This window comes from Vipera ursinii, assembly GCF_947247035.1.
Source record: "Vipera ursinii genome assembly, chromosome: 2".
Taxonomy (NCBI): Eukaryota; Metazoa; Chordata; class Lepidosauria; order Squamata; family Viperidae; genus Vipera; species Vipera ursinii.
In genome coordinates, this window is record NC_139513.1 from 143,972,445 (window position 1) to 143,999,575 (window position 27,131).

The window sequence follows — 27,131 nt, forward strand, 5'->3', positions numbered from 1 at the left end:
CTGTTCTAATTGACAGTGGCTTTCTGGAGTGGCAGACAAAGCTTTCCTATTGCCTGAGGTTTTCACCTTAATATGCGAGTTTAACAGGGTATCCTTTGCCAAGCTGACCATAACTTCAGGGTTAGGACCTCATTTTTACATTAGTTACTGTTCCTCGGTAGTATCACCAGATCTGTCCCCAATCCAAAATAATTTTCACTGGGATTTTCATCAGTTTTAAAGACTACGTTGATAATTTACTAAGAACATGTTTTTCCCCAAAAACATCTCTATGGGTCTGCCTTAACTTGAACTTAACTCAGGATTCCTGAGATGTGGCTACTCCAGTAATTGCCTCTGAAACTAGCAGTACATAAATGTATTAGCATCTTCCAGGTTGTGTCCAGGAGCTGAGATGGAGACAACCTCCAAACTACAATTCATGGGGTTCACACATGCCATGGCTTGACATTATGTGTATGACATCAGCCATACGTAATATATGAAGCTGGAAGCAGGGAGACGACAAAAAAGGCCAAGGTGCTACCAGCTTTTTAAAAAGCTGGCTTTTAAAAAATCTGTCCCATCCTGGCTTTTTAAAAACCTGTCCTATAGGAGTGTTGCTGCTGTAAACCAGCAGTTTCCAAACTTGGCAACTCTTAAGACTTGTGGACTTCAATTCCCAGAATTCTCCAGCCAGCCATGGGGAATTCTGGAGGTTGAAGTCCACAAGTCTTAAAAGTTGCCAAATTTGGAGACCCTGCTGTAAACCATCCTTCCTGTTTTCATGAGCAGAAACAGAAAAAATCATCACCTACACCAGTGAGGTTTCCATTGGAATATAAATTGTACATCTTAGATTACCAATTATACGATGGTTAGCCAGGATATCAGGAGCTTGGGGACAATTTGAAGATGCATGTTAAAAGACTTGCAAGGTTTATACCATGAACCTACCAATACTTTGGCCCTACAGCTACAGTATCAAACCAATATAAGACCCGAATGTTTATGAAAATGGAGAAGTTCTCACCAACTCCCAAGCAAAAAGGGAATGTTACTTATACAGGTTTCTAAATTTCTGTGTCAACATTTGCTAAAGAAGAGCAGTTCAGCCTTATTTGGATATACTTTTCAATTTCTTAGTCATCTTCAGCCCGTTTTTTACTGGTATCTGTTCAAAACTATAGTGCTCACTTCCTCAGGAATAAGATACACACAAAAAGCGTTTTCAGTTGTATTTATTGTCAGCTTGCCACTGCTATTCCATTCATCTTTCACAGTTACCAGCCCCTCAAATACAGGGGCTAAAGTAGCTCCCTCATCCCGGGAACTTGCCATTTGACCAGGCGATGCTCTCCAAAGATGTCCAGGGTTTGAACATGACTGTCAACATGTATGAAAGCAAGACCAAGGGCTATTAGAAAAATGCTTCAGTCTTGGGCACATCATCGTAATACATTCCCCCACTTTTAAAAGTGTGAAATGCAACGGTATGGTACCTAGGTTGAATGAAATTATCTGTGACAGTAGAATTCAATTCTTCCATCCACCACCATCATGTCAGGGATAAAATAGGTGTTTATAAACTTATGTGTGAGACCAGAAATTACTTGCCAAAGGTTAAAAATGCGCAGGGACGTTTATTAGGATCTAATTAAGAATGCATATTCAAATCCAGTGATGGTTCATTAGGCCCTTTTTCAAGAGAGTGGAACCACAACAGATCACCCCCATTTCATCTTTCCATTCCTGGGTCAAATCTATTGTCCCACAAGATACATATCACTGAAATAAAATCTAATTAAATCTACATAAGATACAATCATTCTTTTTATCTTTTTGGGGTTACTCCAGAATGATGCCTTGGAAATTGTTGCTCAGAATCATAAGCAAGAATCATTTGAATTGATTGCTCAACTGTGACTATCGCCGATATATCTCTTTTTTCCAGTGAACCTTGGTCATCCTAATTCGCCTGTACAATAGGAGTAACACAAAAACATAGCTAAAGAAAATAAAGCTCCTATGTTTGGACTAGTCTTTGGCTATGACCTAAATATATATCTAATTATGCAGCTTTTGGAAAATTGCCATATTCTTTAAAAAAAAACAACTTTACACTGTCAGCGGTTCCAACAAGTTGATCTATCCCAACCGCCAAATAGGCCAGCAGAATAACAGTTTTGTAGTAATTGTAGTCTTTATTTCAGATGTTGACCACCATTGAACAATGAATTTTACAGCCATCCCATTTTGAATGTCCATTCTATGTTCTGTGGAATAACTAAAATTTAAGCCACAATTGCACACTTTTTTGCCCAGGAATAAATTCCCTCACTCCTGTGGGGATTAATTTAAATTAGCTCCAACTGCAGTTTAATCCTTTTTAAACCAATTATCTTAAACATTTGTAATTCTGTTCGTAGTCAGTATATTATAGTTCCAAAATAGGCTAACTTGGCTTCTTTATTCGGAAGTAAGTTTTACTGTGCAAAAGTGGGGCTAACCTCTAAGAATAAAGTAGCAAAATCCCATTCAAGGGGTGGTTGTGGCAAAATGAAACTGATTTGCCACATGCCTAATTCAACTCCTCTTGAGTTTTAACATGCAGTCAAAAAAGACAAAAACTACCGGTACTGCTTGAAAGATCCTTTTAAAATTGTCCATCAAATTTGAGAGTAGACAAATTAAGTGAATAATTTCTCAGAAAAAGATGATGTTCTCCAAGAATTATCCAGGGACAAAACCTGTGCTTAGGTAATTCTGCTAATGAAAATCTTCCTCTGGGATTTAACAGAAATGCCTGCTGAAACTGAGAGAAAATTAAACAGGAAAGGCAGGACATTTATATACATCCCTTAGCCACTGCACAACTAAGTACAACAATACTCCCCTGTACCCGAGAATTTCTCTGAAAATATTCCCTTTAAAAGAGTTTCTAAAACACCTTCTTTTTCAGAGTGTTGGAATTTATTTGCTCTGCAACTATTCCAAACAAACAAATAAGTAGTACGGTCGTAGTCCAGCACCCAGTTCTCCATATTCACTGCCATTTTGGTATGTCATACTTGGGAAGTCAGACAAGGAAGCAAGGACAAGAAAACTGACAGAAGAAAGGAGAATGTTAGAAAACCATTTTAGAAAACCACACAATACCAGTGTATCTGGGAGGCATTCTGTCTTTATTAAACAACGGCAAATGCTTGAATCGATTGGTTGTTTGGATCAAGTCATCTGAAGTCATCTAAATCAGAGGTCCCCAGGAACTGGTGCCGTGGAGAGAGGTTTTTCCACGGACCGGAGGGGGCGTGGTTTTGTGTGTTACCTGCACCCCACGGATGGGGCTTTGTTTGTGCGGCCCGTTTCCTGGCATGCCTCGGCCCAGTACCGGTCCACGGACCGGGGGTCGGAGACCCCTGATCTAAATCCCCAATCCTGCTACTGCTGTTTTAGGCACGCGGATAATTCCTAATGATATCACAGCAGCACCTATCTTAATCTTGATAATTACATTTATATGCAGTAGCCACCTAGCTCATAAACATGACTGAGCAGCATACCATAAACACAAATCATAAAAGAAACAAACATGGAAATTATGCCATAATAAAAAAAATATTATATAAAAAGACTAGGGGAGAATATCTTCAATGTTACATATGTTTACTTATTCACCTTTCCAAGCACCTAACGGTCCAAATCTGATCTTATTTAAAGTTTTGACATCTGCCAACTTTGATGAGGTTCTGCCCTCTTTATAATGTTCAGAACTGCCTTCAACTTCAGATTTACTGGACTACAATTCCTTGATGCCTGTCATAGTGTTTGTATTGGGAGGTCACTTCGTTGTTACTGATTACCCTGTAGCTCATATCAAAATACAAAATAAAACATTCAGAATAAAACACAAAATACGTTTAAAACAGCAGAACTATATGTAAAAGGGAAGTACAAATTAAATAGAGGCTAAATAAGGAATACAATGTTTCTGTCAATTTAACCTGTCAGACCCATACAGTATGTATATCTCAACTGGACTGTTTTACTCAGATAAAGGGTTGTATTGTATGCAATTTGGGGGTGACCACACATGAAATGGATGGTTCTAATGTGAGGGTCCCAATTATTTTGCCTGTCTGATATGCAATCCAAGAAGCCAGTCTCTCTCTTTCTTATACATCTAATACTCAAATAATGTATGCATTAAGTCTTCTATTGCTGGAGCTCTGCCAATCCAAATACATTTCTTATAAGGCACATCATTAAATCATCTGTATTTAATCATTGTATCTAGCAGCTCAAATCTTGTGTTTGTAAATGCCTCCCTAAGATGTTTTGGCATTTCTATTTTTAGATATTTGGCAATTTGGAAGGTGCCATTTATAACAGCTCATCCATTTCAGCAAGCCAATCTTGTTGAAGTTGGCTATCTCTGTTTGTGCATCTATGCGTATTGGTGGGCAGTAATGGGAATGGGGAACCAGCATATCGAGAGCATAGGATGGGGAATGAATAGTGATAACACTTACATCCTATTGCACCATTGTTGTTTATCTGCTTCTTTTAGGAACTGACACACAATTGTGCTGTGTAGTGCTAAGATTTGACATCAACTCGATAACCCAATCAACCACCTTTAGTAGCTATGAACTGTTTTTAGACAGCTCAGTATTCACAATGGCAGTCTTTGCTACTAAGGTAGATGTCAATATGGACATTCCAATTACTGTACATACAAGCTTGAGCATAAGGTTATCTCTTCCAAGGCAGGCCTGCTTACCAGAATATTATTAGTCCACCTTGAATTTTATCCTTTGGCTGGTTTTTCCAGCAAAATGTGGTTCTAGGACCCTTGAGAGTTCCCCAAGATCTTTTCGGGGGTTCTTAAAATCAAAATTATTTCCTAACTTATGTTGAAAAATAATACAATATTAAAATTCCACCCAACAATCTTGGACAGCAGTGGCAGCAGCAAATGGATCAATTTTTACTATGGTAAATAATCAATATAACCCATTCAAGCAAAACATGTTTGGGGATCCTCCATAACTTTTAAAAGAAGGCAGGGATTCTGAGAGAAAAAAAGTTTAAAGATCTGGAAAGAGAAATTCTGATTTGATCACAGCTGTTGAGATATGCTTTGTCACTTAGGTGAAAAGTTCAAGCTCTTTTCTTCAGAAAACCAATAAATAACTAATGCAAAACATGCTTTAAGACTGCTTTTAACTGAAGAGCTTTTATAAATAAACGAAATAAAAAGCCCAGTATAAATTAAAGAGAGACGAAGGGGAAAAGGAAAGAGGAAAAAAAATCGTAAAAAAAAAATTCTTTATTTAAGTAGCGGATATAATGTATAACTAGCTTGTAGTCATTTTATTAAGAGTTAAAGTGCGATAGAATTTAATATTTTATAGTTGTTTGCATATTTTAGATTATGTTTGTTTGTATTTTTATACCCTGAATTTTGCTCTGGGAAGTCGGGGAGGGGGGAGGGTAGGGTTGGGGGGGGTTGTATTTAAAAATGTATTGTAAAACTTTTCAATAAAAAAATTCTTTATTTAGCATCGACTTTCTTAAAGGAAAGGGAATGCACTCTGCATATGCTCTGGGACATCCAGTCCAAGGCAATACTCATGTTTGAAACTCCTGCCCACGAAGCAAATCAAACCCCGCGACCCAAATCAACTACACAGATAAACCATACGGTGAAGCCGAAGAACATGTACCGTCTCCCGAAGCGATAATGCAAAAAGAACGAGCAGCGGCTGCGAAGAGAAGAGGCAAAGAAAGCCATCTTTTTTTTTAATGGCCTTCGCCAGGACTCCCGTGGCGGAGAATTGCATGTCGTCTGAACGGAGGAGCCCCAGCTCGGCTTCTCTAAAAGAAACGATCCACCCAGGACCGGCTTTTGAAAAATCCATTTGCCCTACCTCAGGGGGTAGGCAACCTCGGCTCTTTTATGACTCATGGACTTCAACTCCCAGAATTCCTGAGCCAGCTATGCTGGCTCAGGAATTCTGGGAGTTGAAGTCCATGAGTCATAAAAGAGCCGAGGTTGCCTACCCCTGCCCTACCCGGTGAGGAAAGTGCAAGCCTAGCAATTCCGCCGCGCTGCAGTCCGGTCCCCCCGCCGTTACCTCCAACTCTCCCCCCCCCCACACACACGCCTCGTGGTGGGGTTAAAAATGGCTGCTTCCCCTCGTCCCCCGTCCTGAAACTGTAGTCCGCCTCGCTTCGCCGACTCCGAGCGGCCCAAGGAAGCCGGAGCCAGGGATTCCCCCCCCCCCCGGAGAAATCGCGAGCGGCTGCCCTTGGCATTTACGCACGGCGGGAAAACCCGGCGGTGCGAAAGGCGGCCGGGCTCCTTCGCCTCGGCGTATTATTCGGTATTCCCAGAGGAAACCGTGAAGGTCCCAGGACTCGCTTCTGCGCCGTTCGGGCTTTGGAGGAACACTCGTGGGCGGCCAGGAACCGGAGTGAATGAGGCTCGCAATCGTTCTGGTTTCCCTTCTGCCGGGTGTTGCAGAAAAAAATCGCCGCGCTGGTTCGCAGGGGGAAGGTGTCGGGCGCTGCTCCTTTCGGGATTGCAAAACTGGGGTCGAGGGGAGTAGGAAGAAAATAAAGTAGAAGAATGTCGGCCTGCTTAGATTGGATCTCTCTTTCCACCCCCACACACACACCCGCGGAACCGCGAATGGAAGGTGAATCCGGAACCTTCCTTCCACTGGCTGCTTTTCCCTGCTGCTAGCCCGTCAGGCGCGGTGGCCAAGTGGTAAGGCGTCGGTCTCGTAAACCGAAGATCGCGGGTTCGAACCCCGTCCGTGCCTCACGTTGGGACGGCGCAGCGTCGCGGCTTGCTAGGAAAGGGAACGAAGTGGGATTTCCTTTCTCAGGCCACTTTTTACTCGGGTTCCGTAATTTGAGGGAAAAAATACCAAGCGGAAATGGAGAAACGGGCTAGCCCGCGAAGGTGTTAAGGGTAAACTAAAAAAAAAAAGAAACCGTTGGGGGGATATGTGAGTCTGGATTACAGAAACGGATTCGGCTTGGAAAAAATAGGGATTAAACAATCCCGAAAAGAGAAACTGAGCCGTTGTTCCTATGGGAAACTAGTGCTGCCAGGCCTGAATTGCAGAAGTCCGATCGACCACCCAGAAAAAGAAACAGAAGCCGCCCCTGCCATCTAGCGGTCGTCCGCATATTTCCCGCCTAAATTTTCCAAATTTCGAGAAGCCGAACTGCAGAATGTCACGACCGCTGGTGGAATGATTCTTCCCAGCGTTTTTAAATGAGGCTGTTCCAAAAAAAAAAGAGAGACAGAGAGAGAGAGAGAGAACAGTAACTCGCGCAGTTTTGCCCCCGGTATCTCTTTACTCTCCTACCATCGGGTAGGAGATATAGGAGTATAGCCAGCCGTATCAAACAGGCTGAAAAACAGCTTTTATCCGTGGGCTGTTAGGCTTTTGAATGGGATATAATCTCTGTGAATTTATGCAGAATTGATTTGGGAGGCCGGTGTGTGGTGTAGTTGGTTCCACATGGTGTGGTAGGATGGATGGTTTGTTGTCACTGTGTGTTGGGGGGAGGGAGCACGCGGGGGGGGGGGAGCCTCAGCTAATCTCAATGTACACATATTGTACTTTGACAATAAAGGTTTATTATTGTGCGGTGTTGCGCGGGAAACGCCCTTGGCTTCCGTTTTTCCTTAGCGGCGGGAAAGCTTGCAAATGAAAAGCCGCCGCCGCCGCCGCAGCCCACCTGCTGAGGCTTCTCTCAGCCGCCCCTCTCCTCCCGCATCCCAAAGGAGAACAATGGCTGGGTGGCTTTGCAAACGGGAGCATTTCCCAACGGCGAAGCTGCGGGATCTTCTGAGGCGCCTTCAAGGCAAATCACAACGTTGCATTCTCTCTTTCTGGGATGGAGCGGGCGGGAAGGAAACGTGCATATTGCCCTAAAGAGGGGGGAAAGCCGACTTTTAGAAGTTGGGTCATGGTGGATGCCAGCCTTCCTCCACCCTCCACCCCCAATCTAAGGGACCTCGGAGAAATGCACGGTCCTCTTGAATTGTTTTTTTTAACTTTTGTATTGATTTTTGTTTTAAATACCCTGTAAACCGCCCTGAGTCCTTCGGGAAAGGGCGGTATATAAATCCAATTAAAATAAATAAGTAAAGTAAGTAAGTAAGGGGATTGACCTAACGGAAAGCTTTGCCCTCCGACGGACGCGGAATAGTTCCGCGCTCGCTAATCTGGAGGAGTCTCGGGCTCCCGCTTTAAACCCGGCGGCTGTGGTGGCAATAGGCGCGCGCGGGCGCGCGGCCGAAAGCCATGCCGGAAACAAGCGCTGAGGAGAAGGAAGAAAAGCGCCTTTTTTTTTTTCTTTTGCTCCTCCCAGTCGAGTCCGCGTGAGGAGGTCATTGACGCAGTACTCGGTTTCCACCAACCAAGGAACTAACGCGCGTTTCATTACCGGATTCGGGGAAAGCCCCTCTGCCCTCGGGTGCTGTTTGCTAGGAAAGTGGGTTAGCGGGCTTCAGACGTGAGTTGTGCCTCGAGCGTGCAAAAAGGAAGGCACGAGTCGGAATTCGGCGCGGGAGCCGTGGATGAGCCAATCTGGTTCTAGTGGGGAAGGGTGCTGCTGGCCCAGAAACCAGGTGGTGGTGAGTTCTAGTTCTGCCTTAACCACGAAAGCCGGCCGGGGGGACTATGAGGCCAGTCGCTCATTCTCAGCCCAACCCTCCTCACAGGGTTGTTGTGGGGAAAATAGGAAGGAGCATTAGATGTATGTTCACCACCTTGAGTTACTTACAAAAGCAAAGGGATAAGACTAAAACAAAGATAGAAAAGGAGTTGCTTCAGTCTCTCAAGGTAGTACGAAAATCCTGTGTCAATTTGAGGTTTTCTCCTGAGTTTCGGTATATGTTCGTTAAAAGAGTTGGAGGTTTCAAAATAAAGCAATGACTTGCTTGCTTTCAATTTTATTATTGTGGAAATTGAGAGGATTCTCCGGAAAAGGCATCAAAAATTATCAGTGGAAAAATCAACTTGAATTGCCCGTGTTGTCTATTCGAATAATACCCCTTAATCACGTGTCTTATTACAGTTATGAGGACTTAATATTAAGGGGGAGGGGGAATGCCTAAGAAGAAGAGCAGAGGCATAAATTGCAAAGGAAGGGAGCAGACTCCCCTTCAGAGGGTCAGAAAAGTCAAGATGGTGGCCACCATGAAATCAAAGCCTTGCCCCTTTTTACATGCATCACAACTTTGATCATATGATTGGGTTCTACATCATGACACTTTAGCTGCAGACACACGGGATTGATTTATTCAAGAGCATGCTGGACAGTCATCTTTCAGATACTTTCATTTGGATTTCTATCCTGGGCCCAGATTGGGCATAGTGGCAACATCCAGCTTTGATTCTCTCGTATTATGGAAGGAGACACTATATTTGCTGGCAACTTTCCTTGCTTCTATATTAGGCATCCAGGCCTGGTTTTACAATATTTATGTGATTGTGTAAAGAAGGAATCGTTCAACCAGCATTTGTGGTCTTACGGGTATCTGTAGGCCATTTTCAAAGCCCTAGAGTGCCCTCTTCATTAGGCCAATTTAGAGTTGGAAGGGGTCTTGGAGAGGTCTTCTAGTCCAACCCCCTGCCCAAGCAGGAGACTCTATACCTGGGGTCCCCAAACCCCAGGCTGTGTATCTGTACCGGTCCATGGCATGCCAGCAACTGGGCCGTGCAAAAAAGTGCCCCATCTGTGGGATGCAGGCAACACACGAAACCACACCCCTCTGGTCTGCAAAAAAACCTTTCTCCATGGTACCGGTCACTGGTGCCTAAAAGGTTGGGGTCCACTACTCTATACCGTTCCAGAAAAGCGGCTGTCTAGATCTGTGCCTTTTCACTGATTGTACCACTTTTAGGATATGACAATATTCGAGTACCACCAGTCACCTAGCAAGGTGTCAAAAACTTGACCAAGGAAAGTGATAAATTACAGGTAGTCCTTGATTTACAACAGTTCACTTAGTGACTCTTTGAAGTTACAACGGCACTGAAAAAAGTGACTTGCGGCCATTTTTCACACCTATGACCTTTGCAGCATGGGCCCAAGGTCACATGATTTACATTCGGATGCTTGGCAACTGCTTTATATTTATGACGATCGCAGTGTTTCAGGGTCATGTGATCTCCTTTTGCAACCTTCCGACAAGGAAAGTCAATGGGGAAACCAGTCACAACTGTATTACTAATTTAACAACTGCAGTGATTCACTTAACAAATGTGGCAGGAAAGTTGTAAAATGGGACAAAACTCATTTAACAAATTTCTCACTTAGCATCATAAACTTTGGCCTCAGTTGTGGTTGAGGACTATTTTTACACCCACTTACCTCACTTTTAATGGGAAACTTGTGCTTGTTTCTCAGACATTAATCTTTGCATTGTTCTATCCCCTTCTTTCCTTCTGCTTGTCTCAAAGAAGTCTCTCTGTCTTTCTCCGTCCCCTTCTCTTTCCCCGTAGTCTTTTTTTCCTCTCCCTTTCCCACCAAAACCTCCTTCTTTTATATCCTCTCCTCTCTCCCCCCCTCCTCCTCCTCCCAGAAGACCCAATCAGCTGGAGCCCTGCACCAATCCAGGGCATTCAGCACAGTTCCTACAGGCCTGTGTGGCGCTGCCACTGCTTCAACTCATTCCCCTTCTACACTTTTACACTTTTTGTTACAGTGCTTTTCAGCCCGTCATACATGTACCACCTGCCAGGTGATAAGTACCACCAATGGTAGGTGCACCACGGGTTGAAAAGCACTGGTCTAGATCACAAAAAGATCAAGATCACAAAATCTTATGCAAGCTTTGGAGCTCCCCCGAGGTTTTTCTCAGGCAAAATAGTAAACAAGGCAAACACCACTTGGCTGTCACTGGCTTCAGGTTACATTTGGGGTAGGGGGCAATTAGAAAATCCATAATCTTCAAGTCAGCTGGGTGACTTTGTGCTGGAGGCCTAGTAATTGGAGATGTGTCTGGATGGGTGTGTGTGTGTGTGTGTAGTTCTGTTTTCTTTTAAGGGAGAGGTTAAATATGGAAATGGAGGAAGAGACTCACAGAGCCAATCTTGAGGAGTCCCTCAAATGCCCAAATATTGCCATTGAAAGTCTCTCATTATGCCACTGAATTGGTGTGATGGACTTTGAAAGAGGTCACGGGGTTCACGTATGGGCTGCTCACCCTAATAGAAAAGGGGAGTAGAGGTCAGATGAAGAAGGGTGATACACCCCCCCTCCCAGGTTAGCAACCTGTTTTTAATCAACTTGGATAGACAGTTTTATTCTGTTGAAACACTATACCGGTAGTAAGCCTGAATAATGGGGGGAAAGGCCAAAGAGATAGTGAGGTGCCCTGGGTCTTTCCCTATGCTATGCAACACAACCTTTTTCTGAGCAGGTGACTCAGCAGATAAAGAGAGATCAGTCTACAACAGCCGCAAGGCAGAGAATCTGGAAGGCAGCCTAGAATTTGCCTGTGGTTTCAAGTCTAGTAACCTGGGCTATTTCTCTCCCCCCACCGTCATCGTCTTCTACTTTGTCCCATCACTGATTAATAAAGGGCAGTCTTGTCTGCCCAGTCCCAACCAAACTGCAGCCTCACAAATGAAACAAAGGTTAATATGGAGAAGATATAAAAAGCCCTGAGATTATGATTTAAACTGCTAAAGGGCTCAAAGTGTTGCAGAAACAGAAATTCAGTTTTTAAAACAAATTTATTTATTTATTTATTTATTTATTTATTTGGTTTATATACCACCCTACTCCCAAAGGACTCAGGACGGTTTACAAGGCAAAATTTAAAAACAATACAATATTAAATTAAATTAAGTCTAGCCGCAAAAATTAAAATCACAATTTAAAAACATTAAACCCCTCAGTCCAGACCAGATAGCTCAAAGAGCCTGGTTTTTAGGTTCCAGCGAAATGAAGGTCGGGGGCAATCCGGAGTTCCGTTGACCCTCAGGCTCTTCCCCACCCCAAAATACTATTTATATAACTGCTCTGTTAAATTTGATTGAGAAACTATTGGGATGTTGTAACATACAGAAGAAGATTAGTTAAGGTGTAGAGTCATGCCAATACATGCTTATGGCTACTTTGTTGAAATATAGATGACTGAGCAGAATCTTTAAGAATGACTTATTACTGTTCCTTGTTCAATTAATTTTTTTATACTGAATTCCCATATGAAAAGCACATGGCAGTGCAGGAAAAAAGTTAAAAGAAAAACCTTTAAATATAATGAACAAAAATATACCCATGATCATATTTTTGTTTTTAATTATATTTATAAATAAATAAGCATATGCAGTACAGCATACATCTATCTACACGATGGAGGGAGGAAAAAAAAATCTTAGGATTTACTCATGGAAGTCCTGAGTGAAAAGATAGGCCTTCAGTGGAGCCCAGAAAGATGGAATAAGCATCCCCAAATATGAGCAAGGGATGCAGAGGTGGTTGGCTAAGACTGCTGAAGGCGTTAGGCCTCTACTTAAGTGTTAGTGACACCATTGTAACTGCAGGTGGCCAAAACAACAGAAGTCGGCAGGGGTGGGGTGGGGTGGGGAGAGTTCAAGAGGAGGCAGTTTCTTATCTTACCAAGGATTGAGGGCTGGAAGGGACAAAGCAGGAATGGCTTGGATCTGGGAGAGTCCTCAGCTAAACACTGGTGGGATTCGGTTAACAACAGCAATGAGGACTGCTGTGATGGCCACTGCTAAGCAATGCAGTCACATGTTGCTGCGGTTTACAATCACATCACGTAGTGACAGAAATTTTAGTCGTTTTTAAGATGAATCACTCTTAAGTGAAAAGCTTTATATATATCTGTTGTATGGAAACATGTTTGAACAGAAATTCTGTTTCCATTTATCCAGAGGACTTCCTTCAAGGTAAATTGCCTTTGGGCTAAGCTCAGGCCTTAATGGAGAGTGGAAGCTGCCAAGCCAGATGGGAAGCTGTGAGACTCTTGACGTTGCTGTAGCCCAGTTTCTTCTGGCTGAAACCTCTGGGAATTTGAATTAGGAAGGGCACAAATTCTCTTCTCTTCTTGACCTCTCTGGGGTGTAGTTTGAATAAAAGTTACATGATGTTGTGGCCCAAAGATTTAGTGGAAAAATAGTCCACTTAATCAAATGCATTAAACATTTTCTGTCTTCATTATGCAGATGTGGAAAAACATTGGCTTGAGTGAAAGAAGAGAGTTAAAGGGATAAAAAAACCCACCTGATTCCTAGTGAGGGTGCCCATATAGGGGTTTGGGGCTGTTAATGTTTTCTTCATAGCTATTATTGAAGTGATCTCTATTGTCTTCTTCCAGGATTTTATAACAATTTCCAGTCTAGCCAACAACTTTGGAAATCCCACATGGTACACCATCCAAGTATATAAGCCAAGATTGTCACTATTTCTTTTCCAAGATCAGCCACAGTTGGCCATATCCTTGGAAGTATATACAGTACAGTAGCTTAAAACAAATAAAAAAATGAGAAGGATGAAATTGGTAATTCTTCCAAGTCTGGATAAGCTAAAATTACCCCAATTGCTTGGATAAAGATTTTGGCAGGTTTAGAATGACTATATTCAATCAACTTTCATAAAGAAATATTGTAAGGGACATTGCCCTGTTAATCTTCCGGATGTATTCTTGTTTGTAAACCTGCCTCCTTGTGGCAAAATCAAGATACAACCCTGGAAAAACTCCTTTGCAAACACAAGTACTGCCCCCTCCTGCTAGAGGGGGTAAAGAAGTCTTTATTTATGCGCCTGTGATAGTGGAAAGACAGAAAAGGGACATTTTGTATGCATTTTTATCACCTAGCAGGTGTGAAATTTGATATCTGCTTGTCATCTGCTATGGATATTTTGATCATATATTGCTTTTTAATTGTGGCTTATGAAATTGCTAAATCCTCAAGTAGTGGCGTGGGGAAAAAAAGGAATTGGGGAGACCCTAGTGGGAAGCCCTCTTCCTTTCTCATTCGGCTGTTAAATCTACGTGGGTACTGCCAGGAAAAAAAATAGCTGACAATCTTCCTTTCAGTTTGAGGTTTTACTTAGTAATATTTTACTGGGTTTCTGCATATATAAAATGGATGGGAGGGAATAAATTTATAATATAGTTAAAGAAGCAAAGAAAAAGAAGTGAAAGATGTCTCCAGCCTTCCATTTTAGGGCCAGATTGTTGAAAAGGTGGCCAGACTGCAGTTTCAGAGGGCCTGGAAGAAACAGATTATTTGGATCAAGTTTATTTGAGTTTCAGGCCAGTGCATAGTACCAAAAGGGCATTGATTTCACTTGTGGATGACTCCTGTTGGGGCCAGGATAGGGCTAATTGTTCTTGTTTTTCTTGATTTCTCAGTGACCTTTGATACTATTGACCATAACCAGTGCATGGTTTGGGAACGAGAGGCCCAATGTTGCAGTTGTTCTCCCTTCATCACGGCTGATTCCAGTGTTGACAGTAGAGAGCTGGAGCCTGCGATCCCTTAACCTGTAGGGTGCCCACAAGGCTCAACTCTCTTGATTTTCTTTTCTGTAAAAAAAATTTTTATTGAAGTTTTTTTTTTACAAAGTGAAAAGATAAAACATGAAAAATAGAGAAGAAATATAAAGTGCTGCAAAAAAGAGAAACCAAAGAAGCTACTTCCAATCTTCTCTACAGCAGTTATATACCTAACACTGTCCCCCTCTTTCAATTCATCCCACACACCTTTTAATTGATATATAAATCACTTTTCAAATAAAATCAAATCATTTTTATTAACTTTCAGCAAAAAAAGCCTAGTGGTTTTTTTATATATATAAAAGTAGTTGTTGCTGCCACTCTAATCAAACTAGTCAGGTTAGCAATTTCTGCAAATTCTACCATCTTCACATTGTACTCTGTTGTGGCTATTTTTGTGTTCTTCCATTTTTGTGTCTATAATAACCTCACTGTCGTTAAAGGTAAAGGTAAAGATTCCCCCGCACATGCGTACTAGTTGTTTCCGACTAGGGGACGGTGCTCATCTCCGTTTCAAAGCCGAAGAGCCAGCGCTTGTCCGAGGACGTCTCCGTGGTCATGTGGCCAGCATGACTAGACACCAAAGGTGCACGGAACGCTGTTACCACCTTCCCACCGTTGTGGTCCCTATTTTTCTACTTGCATTTTTACGTGCTTTCGAACTGCTAGGTTGGCAGAAGCTGGGACGAGTAACAGGCGCTCACTCTGTTATGCAGCACTCGGGATTTGACCCGCCAAACTGCCAACCTTCTGATCGACAGGCTCAGCGTCCTAACCCATATATAAAATCAAATGTTCATGAATCTTTTCTTATTGACTATTCGTAAGTCCTAGTAAAAAAATTTGTAGTTTCAGTCATTTTGACCCTCTCGTTTAACATTTATATGAAATCTCTGGGCAAGATTATCCATTGATGCCATGTTTGATCAGTGATGATGATATTCAGCTGTATTTCTCAACCCCCTGGTGATTGGAAGCTGTTGGGTCTGAAGCAGGAGGAGGAACCTTGACTTTTGCACAGATTATCTGTTACATATAAATGGAGCCCTTTCCTGGAAGAGAGCTTCTCATAGTTACTTATGTCATGGTCACCTTGTGCGTAGAGTATTGCAATGTACTCTACATGGGTGTGCTCTTGAAGACCACTTGGAAGCTGTGGCCAGTCCAGAATGTAGTGGGGTGAGCAATTATGAACCCATCAGTGTGCGCCCGTGTAACACTTCTGGCATTTGAAGTATTCTGAATGGAGTTCAAGGTGCTGGTTTCCACCTTTAAAGCCCTTCATGACACAGGGCCTGGATATTTGGCAAGAAGGGTATGTTGTGAACCTTGTCAGCCAAAGAATTCTGATTGGTAAAGGTAAAGGTTCCCCCGCACATGCGTGCTAGTCGCTTCCGACTCTAGGGGCCGGTGCTCATCTCCGTTTCAAAGCCCAAGAGCCAGCGCTTGTCCGAGGACGTCTCCGTGGTCATGTGGCCGGCATGACTAGACGCCAAAGGCGCACGGAACGCTGTTACCTTCCCACCGTAGTGGTCCCTATTTTTCTACTTGCATTTTTACGTGCTTTTGAACTGCTAGGTTGGCAGAAGCTGGGACGAGTAACAGGTGCTCACTCTGTTACGCGGCACTCGGGATTCGACCCACCAAACTGCCGACCTTCTGATCGACAAGCTCAGCATCCTAACCCACTGAGCCACCGCGTCCCTTTCTGATTGGTAGGGTCCAGTAATACAGCCTTCTCTGCCGTTTCCCCCATTTTGTGGAACATTCATTGCCAGGCCTTCAGGAAAGGTGTTAAAATGTGCTGCCATCTTGCTTAGGGTGCAGAGAAGCACGTGTCTGTGGGACTGATTAGCACCCGAAAGCCCTTCTTCCACCTTTAACATTGTTTGCGTCTTTTTAAACTCAGTGGGTTAGGACGCTGAGCTTGTCGATCAGAAGGTCGGCAGTTTGGCGGGTCGAATCCCGAGTGCCGCGTAACAGAGTGAGCGCCTGTTACTCGTCCCAGCTTCTGCCAACCTAGCAGTTCGAAAGCACGTAAAAAATGCAAGTAGAAAAATAGGGACCACTACAGTGGGAAGGTAACAGCGTTCCGTGCGCCTTTGGCGTCCAGTCATGCCGGCCACATGACCACGGAGACGTCCTCGGACAAGCGCTGGCTCTTCGGCTTTGAAACGGAGATGAGCACCGGCCCCTAGAGTCGGAAACGACTAGCACGCATGTGCGGGGGAACCTTTACCTTTACCTAAACTTTATATACATATTTTTAATATTTTGTTTCTACACTACCCAGAGTCCCTCTGTGAGGAAGATGGGCAGTTTTAAAAGTTTGATAATAAATAAAAATATCTGCAGGACCTCTCTCCGCTCATTTCTCCTTGTTGCAGAAGTTTCAACAGAGCAGGCATACTTTGTGTGTGCATTAAGCAGTGTTACCTGATGGGACTCGGAGAGTGCATTTTCTCTTTTATAATGCCTGCCCTTCAGAATAGCATCTGCCCAGAGGTTCAAGCTGTTCTGACTCTGTAACCCTAGGGTGGTGGTGATGATGTTATCATCATCAAGTCAAGTCTGACTCCTGGCAATTGTATGGGCCAGGTCTTTCCACATATTTAGATCTTGCATGGCTTCTTCAAGTTTTTCTGTGCTCTGGCTGGTGTCAGCTTTGATGATGGTGTCCAGCCACCAAGTTCTGTGATGGCCTGGTTTCTTTTACCACTAACACTTCCAAGTTTGCTCCAGTGAATTCCCTTCCTTTGACATGGCCAAGTGAAACATAGTTTCGTGATTTTGCCTTCCTGTTGACATGTCTGGTGTTATGCACTCCAGTACTTGTTAGTCACCTTTGCTGTCCAAGGAATAGACCCTAGGATACCACTGCAAATTAACGAGGTTAATAAAATTTGTTAGCTACTTTCAGTGCTATTTGTGGAAAGGCAGGATAAACATATTTTGAATAATTAAGGAAGTACTGAACACCATATTGAAGTTGCGTTCTTAATTTCTAGACCATTCTTTATCACTGTGGGTTAAGAAAAAAACATGTCTGTGTAATCAAGATGTCATGTTCTTGATGAAACTAGGAATCAGAATGATAGTGAGAAAAGTACAAATATGCCTGCCCTTTTATCACCCAGTGAGGAGCTGGGTCTTACTTACCAGTAGACCAAGAGCCATGATGGCGCAGTGGTTAGAATGCAATATTGCAGGCTGACTCTGCCAACTGCCCGCAGTTTGATCCTGACCAGCTCAAGGTTGACTCAGCCTTCTGAGGTTGGTAAAATGAGGACTCAGATTGTTGGGGGCAATATGCTGATTCTGTAAGCTGCTTAGAGAGGGCTGTAAAGGATTACGAAGCGGTATATAAGTCTAAGTGCTATTGCTATTTGGCTACCGAAAATCTACCAAATTCCTAACAACCAAAGCAAATGCTGGAGAGGGTAAAACAAGCCATCTACTCTTGCACAGAATTTCTTGGACTTTTGCAAGAACTCCTGGAATTTGACCACATTGGATTGGACAAAAAGCACCTTTTCTTTATGGCAATGCTATATGGTATCGATTGATTGAAACAACAGCTGGAGTTCTACTGGTAGTATCAAAACTTGAATCCAAGGATACCCTTGAGTTTTCTCCTTTGGCTATTATTCTGTTATCTCTCGAAGGGAATCCTATTCCCAATCCTGTTAATACACATAACTGTGAATACAAGAAAAGAGATTAACAACAACAACAACAATAATATAATAATAACAATAACAATAACAATAACAACAACAACAATAACAATAACAATAACAATAACAATAACAATAATAATAATAATAATAATAATAATAATAATAATAATAATAATAATAATAATTTTATTTGTATACTGCCCTTCTCCTGAAGGACTCAGGGCGGTGAACAGGGCAAACATATAAAAGTATATAAACATATGAAAGTCTCTTACAGCTGAGTCTCATAGTATACATCAACTGCAGGCTGTCTTGTTTGGTCTTGTGGCCAAACCTGGAGTGAGATGCAGTAGAACTGAGTTTCACTTATTTTTTCTCCCACTTTTATTATTGTTTATAAATAACTCAAAGCTGTGACATACCTAATCTTTCTTCCTCTTCCTATTTTCCCCACAACAACCACTCTGTGAGGTAAGTTTGGCTGAGAGTGACTGGCCCAAAATTCCCCAGCCAGTTTTCCATACTTAAGGCCAGAAGTAGAACTCATGGTTTCCAGCCTGATGCCTTAACCACTAGACCAGGGGTAGGCAACCTCGGCTCTTTTATGACTCATGGACTTCAACTCCCAGAATTCCTGAGCCAGCTGGCTCAGGAATTCTGGGAGTTGAAGTCCATGAGTCATAAAAGAGCCAAGGTTGCCTACCCCTGCACTAGACCAAACTGTGCCATTGTTGAATGTGAAGGAAATAAACACAATTACTTTTTAAAATTCAGCTGAATGGGAAGAAATTTAAAGACACACTAGACCTCTTGGGCGGAATCCAGCCTGCCAAATTTCAGTGGAACTGTTTCAGGTCGTTTTCAGTTACTCTTCCTTAAAATCTGGCTTTTTTGTGCGTGAGGGGGATGTGTCTATAGCTCTGTTGTTTGGGGATATAATTTGTTTTTAAAATGTAGCAAATGTAGTCTTTCCTGTGGGGAACCACTGCCAAATTTCAGACAGATGGATTTTGGTGCAAATGGAAGTGATTATATCAATGTTTATTAATGACTCATCACTTGTGTAATAGAAGGACTTGTACTGAAAGATGTTCCCTTTCATTACATCCTTATCCAGCCCTGCAAGCAACAGATAACCAGAGGGGCTGGACTTTTACTGTCACAGACTTTCAGTCTTACGGCCAGGTTAGAAGTAAAAGATCTTATGCCTGGGTAACATAAAAAGGAAAATAAAAGTCTGAATTATTGGAATGTTTATTCCAATCCACATGAAGCTCAAGGTGAGGATAAAACTCTTCCTGGGCGATTAAAAGCACCAGCATAAACAGGATGGTGACGGTTTTCATAGAAATATATAAGACAGCACAGAAAAGAGATTGTATGGATGAAATTACCAATAAATCTAAAGAACTGAGACAAAAGGGGAGGGATACCAATAACAGTAGTAATAAAGAAACAAGAAGTTGGCTAAGGAAGGCCGAAATGTCCAATATTAGTAGGTCTTCCATGAAAAAAGAATCAAGTGAATTAGGGGAGATTTTCTGGAGGAAGAAGCAAGCAATTCCGTAACATCATTTTAAAAACCACTGAACACAGCGAGCCAAAACAGGCCATAGCCTGAACAATATGCCAAACTGCACAAGGAAGAAACCACTGCAGAGCAAATCATGCAAGTTCCCAGCGGACCTGCAAGGAACACTTAAGTGCTACCAGGCCCTGAAATGTGACCAAGCACTCCTGTCTCCTTCAGTACCATCAGTTGTTTGAGAAAGCATTTTTTCTTAAACAACCCCCCCCTTTCCAAAAATAGAGGAAAGGACGAGCTTGTTAGGAATGTCCAAATCTGGATGGAAGCTGAATGGACTGGGCCCACTTCCTCCAAGGCAGAGGTCTTCAAAGTTGGCAACTTTAAGACTTGTGGACTTCAACTCCCAGAATTCCTCAGAGAGCTGGCTGCGGAATTCTGGGAGTTGAAGTCCACAAGTCTTAAAGTTGCCAACTTTGAAGACCCCTGCTCCAAGGTTTCCAAACGATCTTACCACAGTTCCTCGCTCTTCTGAATCCTATGCACAACACTTGTGGTTCTCCAGGCAGATTCTTGGATGTTAAACTTTGATCAAGTTTTAACAGATCAGATTACATGAGGAAGGAATAAAGTAACAGCCTATCCTCCATGGAGGGGAGGCCAGCAGTTTATAATTTCTTAGAACATTTTTTTAATGTCACAAATACACAAAACACAAAGTTGTAGAATATTGCAATAATGAATATTGAGGACTTGTAGCTGCCAAGCGAAGCCAGCCTAGCAAGGCAAATGCTTAACAAAAACTGCTCAAAGTGTTTCTCTGCTCTTCTCCAGGAAGCCTTCTACCACCACCAGAATGGATTGGCAAGGACAGGTGAGGGATCAGGTTAGGCTCAAATTGCTGTCACTCTTAGACTGCAAGAGTCAAGTTTGGGTAAAGGCTCTAGATGTGCTTCATAAACAGGCCTGCAAATCTGATTAAGGACAACTATTCACTGAAAATTCTTACTTAACAATTTTTTAAAAAAGTCTCCAGTAAATCAATAAGGCTAACCACAAGCCAAGAATCAAGTGCTTTGGAAAGGTCGGCCTTTTTTATTTTTGTTTCCATTTTAATTATTATCTATGACTTTAAAATGTTTATATAGTTCTTGAATAAACAGGTTATTAAAAAAAAGAGAAACATTTCTGCAAAGGGGAAACTGATGGATTTTGAGATAATCTGGTTCCAGGCTGGGGCACTAGAGCAGAGGGATGCAACCAAAATTTTGCTTGGTCAAAAACAGCCACTTGGTTGTAACTTTTAATGTGACTGAGGGGGAACATTACGAAATACATGTGGAGTAAGTAATCATATAGCTCTCATCTGATTCTATTAAAGCTTGAGTGAAATGCAGTTTAGTTTTAAACCTCTTCTTTTATTCTAGCTTCACCCACTTTAATAATCTGTTACAGACACACACACACACACTTCACACACCATGCAGATACTTGGCTGGTCCTGCAGCTCTCTCTATACAATAGGGACCCTGAGGGTTTCCAAATTCCAATTACATTTGGAGAGAAATGAGGGGAAATGCTTTCCTCAGGGTTCTGCTTCAGCTCAGAAGCGATGGGAGATGAAGTTGTTTGGAATCTTCATCTCCTCCAGGAAGCTCTCTAGCCATCTCAAAAGTTAATCCCACTGCAATTAAGGGACGCATTCCCATAAGGATGTAGGATTTGCAGCCTGAACATCACATGGATGGGGGATAGACTTGCTTGGAGTAATTTAAGGGAAATCTAAAATCAAACTCTTTGATCATGTCTTGTTCCTGTTAGGGTGCTTATTCTGATTTTAATTGTGACAGCCTCAATGTACATTTCAATCAGAAATTAAAAGATCTGGATGAAGCTCCTCTGTGCTCAGCCACCAGTTTACTTGGATAAACCACTAACGTTAAAACAGAGGTTAGTCTCCCTCCAGAAGATAGACATAAAAGCGAAGTTTGTACACAGTTGTAAAAACTTCAGTGGGCTAGGACGCTGAGCTTGTCGATCAGAAGGTTGGCAGTTTGGCGGGTCGAATCCCAAGTGCCGCGTAGCAGAGTGAGCGCCTGTTACTCGTCCCAGCTTCTGCCAACCTAGCAGTTCGAAAGCACATAAAAATGCAAGTAGAAAAATAGGGACCACTACGGTGGGAAGGTAACAGCGTTCCATGCGCCTTTGGTGTCTAGTCATGCCAGCCACATGACCACGGAGATGTCCTCGGACAAGTGCTGGCTCTTCGGCTTTGAAACGGAGATGAGCACTGGCCCCTAGAGTCAGAAATGACTAGCACACATGTGCGGGGGAACCTTTACCTTTTATAAATTCTTAATGCCACTAGTCTTTTATAGATGTCAACTGAGATGTATTATGCTAACTTTTGGGGAAATGCATTCCCATTTTCACTACTTCTGTCTCGGAGTACCTAAAGAAACAATGTCATAGTACCAAATCCTCAGCAGAGAAAATCTCAGTGTGAATAACCTCTTCATGTTTTGTTGCTTTCCAGGATGTTGGGATTATTATAGGATAACGGCCTTCCCCAGTAACAGGTGTTCTTGTCTGTGCATATTATTTATACATGCAAGTTGTTAATCCTGTTGTAATATTTCAAAAGCATTTGGTCAATGTGCCAATTGTAATTACATCTGAAGCTAGAAGGTGATCCCTACAAGCAATTTGCCATTAATAGCCATAACCTGCAATGCAAGTTTCACAAGAGGGCACATCATGTGATTGTGTACTTCTGTTGCTCTTTGGTCTCTGGTGGCGTTAAAAACAAGGGGAGGTCAACTCTAGTCCATTGGGGTAGTTCTCCCTCCTCCTCCTCCAGATACAACTCTCTCATTTGAGGGAGAAAACTGTTAGTTCCAGTTTGGGCCTTGCCTAAGATACCTTTGACATCTTCACAGGGAATCAAACATCTATCGTAGAATGAGGGGGGAAGAGCTTGCTCTGCCCTGTTTTAGGAAGATAGCAAATCATCTATTGGACTACAGCCCTACCCTTGCTTGCTAAAACTCCATACCTGGGAGCCCAAAAGATATGTCCCAGGGCAGGGGTGTCAAACTGCCAGCCCACGGGCCGGCTGCATCATACGGAGGCTGCGCCCACCCCAGCTCCAGCAATGCAAAAAAAAAAAAAGTCACACTACATCACAACATGTCACGTGACGCAGTAAGTTTGACACCCATGTCCTAGGGGAATACAACCCTTCATAAAACACCGTCTACGTACTTTGGATTTTAAATCTTAGAACTAGTTGAGAGGTGAAAATCAATTTGGATAAAAGAAAGGAGGCTGCCCAATTGACCAAATTCTACTTTGCAATTCAGGACAACCAGCCTCAGCCCCCACAGCTATCCCACTGCCAATTGGACCCCTCTTTCCAGGCCAGATACCCAGATGCCAATCAGTCACGCCAACCTAGTCAATCGTTTTTCCCCATCCTATTTCCTGCCTGCCATGTCTAAAAAGCAGCAGGGGAGAATGGGATCAGGCATATGGCCAGAACTGAACCCATCGGAACAAGTATTAGGGCTTTCCAAAAGTTTTGACAAAGTCCCTCACTTTGACAATGGCATTACTGAGTTGGCTGAGGAATTGTCTGTTTCAAAGACAGGCTCTCTCTTGCCATTCATAGGCAACTAGCTGAAGGACAGGAGAGACAGTAGGAATCAATGGGCAGTAAGCTATTACTTGGAAAAGTAAGAGGACTCTCACGGGTGATTTTTAATCACTGCCTATAGCAGTTCTACAAAAGCTGCATTTTGCAGAAAATAGGAAATATAGGAAAATAGGAAAAATAGCATTTCTTTCTTTCTCCAATAAAAAGACATGTCTCCTAAAAAATTTGAATATTCTGAAAAGTAAAAGTATAGTTTAGGTTTTGTATCCAATATGTCTATTCTGGATTAAATCTTTAAATTTTTTAAATTCAGATTCTGTTGATGTTCCATTTGGAAAACAATAGATTTACCTCAGTTTGCAAGCATCTACCTGAAATGTTCATCTAGAGATGTGTGTATATGGAGGGGTTACCGAACCTAGTGTTGCATTAGGGCCCTGAATTCCTTAAATACACCTGGTGCTGTAATAATTAGCACAAATGGGACTCTGCATACCTCTTATCAATCCAGATGCTTCTTCTCACATCATTTGCAGCTTGCCTATTTGGGTACCCATTGGTGATGATGCACTAGACCAGACATGTCAAACACAAGGCCTGGGGGCCAGATCTGGCCCGCGAAGTGGTTTCATGTGGCTCGCGAAGCCATCCTGGAAACAGTAAGGGAATGGCCCCCACTGCCTTGGCCCTGGCCCAGAGACCCTCAGATCTGTCCCACTCCTGCCCAGGCCCCCATAGGCACCCTTGATGCGAACGATGTAGAGCTGGCCACGCCCACCCAGTAGGCCACGCCCACCCAGTCCATACCCACCCAGCCCCCTGAGGGCAACCGCAATGCTGATGCGGCCCTCAATGAAATTGAGTTTGACACCTCTGCACTAGACTTTGGGCCTCAAGACCAGCCCTGGCTGAAACACACTTTTTTAAAAAAAAGGCTTCGTATAAAATGAGTTGAAAACATGTCTAATAACAACACAGTGCCCCAACTGCAAAGAACCGATTGTCCAGTTGCAACAGAACAGAGCACAACAGGTTTGTGCAGCTTGATCATCAAGTTAAAGGTCATCTTTTGCTGTCACTAAAAATAAGCCACAATGGAAGGTTCAGGGGAGGGAGGTGTTCTCTTGAAAGTGATTTCCACAGAGTGGTGTCACAACAAAGCCTACTTGGTTCCAACCATCCTACAATCCTAGCCTCTTGTCTTTTTAAGATTGGACAAAGAGGGTCAACCACACTGCAGAGCTTAACAACCCACCTTGTTTATATGAATTCTGGCTTTCTGAAAATATCCTGAAGGAGTGAAGCATATTTGATTAAGCGGAATAAGTCTGCACATATTAGTTTATAGAGAAAGGAGGTAGATTGAAGTAAGTCTTCTTTCAGACTTTCAGAAGACATGGCTATTTTAAAGAGCTGCTGTGCTTGTAAAACCTTACATTTTAAAGCACCTCTTCTCAATCCTTTTGAAAATACGCCCAGCCCTAAAATCTATCCCAGAAGTCCCCAAGTGAACAAGCATATATCCTTATCAACTCTTGATTTATTTTGGGGACCCAGAGGCAAGGATAAACCCCTTCAGTGTTATTTTCCTTCACACATAGAAATCAGAGGTGGAGATGTAGTGAAGTTGTCACATCATGTCCTGGAATTTAGGTCTATTTCCCTGGTTATTTTCAGGAGCGGGTTAAAGCATTGTTCCAGGTTCTTCAGTCTTAAAACAAAACCATTCTTACATAGCCTTCTGATTGCCAAACTGGTCTGAATAGTATCTTTTACATTTATTTTTAGAAATGTGACAGTAGGGATGTGCCACAACCTGCTGGGCATGTGATTACATCTGAATTGAATGTTGCAATTAATCCTTTCTATCTATTCTATCACCTCCTTCTCCTCTACACTTGCCTCGTTCTAGTACACATGCACTGACATACAAGCCAAGAAGCCAGAGAGGAATATTCACATAGTCCCAACGGATTAGCTTCCAGATGCTTGGAGAAGTTCCACATATCTGCATATCTATATACTTAGCTTAATCCTGAGTCTGGGCCACCACCTGGCATTTGGAAATCTCTAGTACGGGTCCTGTGGGGATGAAAGGAAGATATGCAACAAAAGGGTCCAGCCAGAGCAATGCCCTCTATCTTTCTATCCATTGTGTATGTTAAAATTCATGGCTACTGTCTTTACCATATTAATATTAAAATACAGTATGACTGACTTCTAAAAGGATCTCAGAGTCTTTGGGGATTAGCAGACTGGCTACCTAGTCCTTCAGAGGTTAAAAACCAGTCCTTCGGTTCATTTTATACGCATCAGATTTTCCCAACCTTGGCAATTTGAAAATATGTGGATTTCAACTCCCATAATTCCAAGCTGCCATGCTGGCTAAGGAGTTCTGGAAGTTGAAGTGCACACATCTTAAAGTTGCCAAGGTTGGGAAACCTGATTACATGTTCCTTACATTCAAATGCTTGTAACTTTGGCTTTCCACATCAGATCCTGAGCTTGGGACTCTGCTACTTTTAAGAACTGGATTTGTTTAAACAACAAACACATGCTAATTGAGCAAGTAGCATTTCCTCCTCCTTCTACTTTCTTCAAATGGCTGCTGCTTAAGCCCTGTTCCTGCACCACACCCTATTTCTAAACAATTTCACTTATCAGATTCCAAGGACCCCAGGCATTTAAATATACATAAAAGAAAGTCTCTCTCACAACTTTGAAATATGTATGGAAAAAAAAGACCTCAATAAAAAAACCCTTCAGTCACTGTCAGCCTCTCCCATATAACAGGCACCCTAACAGCAGCTTCAGTGATCATGTATACGTGCATATTAATGAGATATCACAGATCAAACTCCCACAATGAATGGCAAGACTCACCTTCATGTAAAGCTTTAAATGAGATGATTCTCTTTTCATGGTTAAGACTGCCAGGCAGGAAAAAAAGCATGCATCTGAGCAATTTTGTTAAGGTGTCCACACACTGGTCAGCTTGGACATGTTGTGAAATAACATGTGTGATCAGCACTCAGCATTGTTATGTGGCTAACATCCTATTTTGGATGAAAAGCTGTGATGCTGGTATAGATAATCCATCTGTTCTCGAAGGACAAGAGGGTTTTCTTTAACTCATTGTCTTTTTAGCTTGGATTGTCTAGGGCAGGGGTAGGCAACCTCAGCTCTTTTATGACTCATGGACTTCAACTCCCAGAAGTCCTGAGTCAGCTGACTCAGGAATTCTGGGAGTTGAAGTCCATGAGTCATAAAAGAGCCGAGGTTGCCTACCCCTGGTCTAGGGGGGTGGAACAGGGTTGGGGGATGTGGGTGTGTAAACGTGCTCCACCCCTATTTTCCCATGCAGTTTCTGTACTGATCTTTGCACTGATCCTCACTCTGAGTCTGGAAAGCCTGCTTATCTAGTTCTCCAGTCATCAGTCAGGGCTGTAATGCAAGTATGTGTGATCATATCTCCCAAATCTACATGTTTGCAGGTGGATGCTTTTAGGCGTGTTTTAATGAAAATTAAAGCTTAAAATGGTTGCATGTTCAGTATTTGAGAAGTTGAGTATTTGAGGGCTAGGGGTCTTCAGTACTAGAGCTACAAGGCATGGTCTGTGCAAGATCAAGCAGCATTTCTCAGATCTGCTCATATTAAGAGAAGGATCAGTATGGTAAGCTTAGATAGAAAGATCAAGTGACATAGTGACATCTTGTTGATTTTTG

At 42.6% G+C, this 27,131-nt stretch overlaps 1 long non-coding RNA gene across 2 annotated transcripts; it reads right to left on the bottom strand.

The window, feature by feature from the left end:
• Positions 1-11,736: 11,736 nt before the first annotated feature.
• LOC310635061 lies at positions 11,737-20,047 on the bottom strand. Of its 2 annotated transcripts, XR_014491319.1 has the most exons (3): positions 18,501-20,047; positions 17,705-18,244; positions 11,737-14,575 (listed from the first exon to the last, which is right to left on the bottom strand). It is a non-coding gene; the product is annotated as an uncharacterized lncRNA (long non-coding RNA). The 2 variants fall into 2 exon arrangements; XR_014491320.1 differs by lacking the exon at positions 18,501-20,047 and having other exon boundaries at positions 17,705-18,486.
• Positions 20,048-27,131: the final 7,084 nt, after the last annotated feature.